The sequence below is a fragment of the Fulmarus glacialis genome, unplaced genomic scaffold (genome assembly GCF_000690835.1).
Source record: "Fulmarus glacialis isolate BGI_N327 unplaced genomic scaffold, ASM69083v1 scaffold9172, whole genome shotgun sequence".
Lineage (NCBI taxonomy): Eukaryota > Metazoa > Chordata > Aves > Procellariiformes > Procellariidae > Fulmarus > Fulmarus glacialis.
The window spans coordinates 43,736-44,043 of record NW_009195911.1 but is presented as its reverse complement, the minus strand read 5'-3'; positions in this window follow the sequence as shown (position 1 = coordinate 44,043).

Genomic DNA, 308 nt, shown 5'->3' with positions numbered 1-308 from the left:
ACCTAATGATTGCTCCAGAGAGAGTTTTTTCATCAGTTATATTTCGTATTTATATGTAAAAAAGAAACCCATCTGCATTTATGTAACTCCATAGTTTAAATATGCATGTCTACCTTGCATAAATAAAAATATGTATAGAATTGCATAAATAAATGCCTTTTAATATTTATATATAATCTATATTATTTGTATGTGTATCCATAATTGGCTACGCTTACAACAGTAAAATATAAAATACTTTTGGGATAGCATGGCTTGCGTGGGTGGCTGCTGCATTTAATTCGGCCACTTCTTCCAGTTAACGGGGG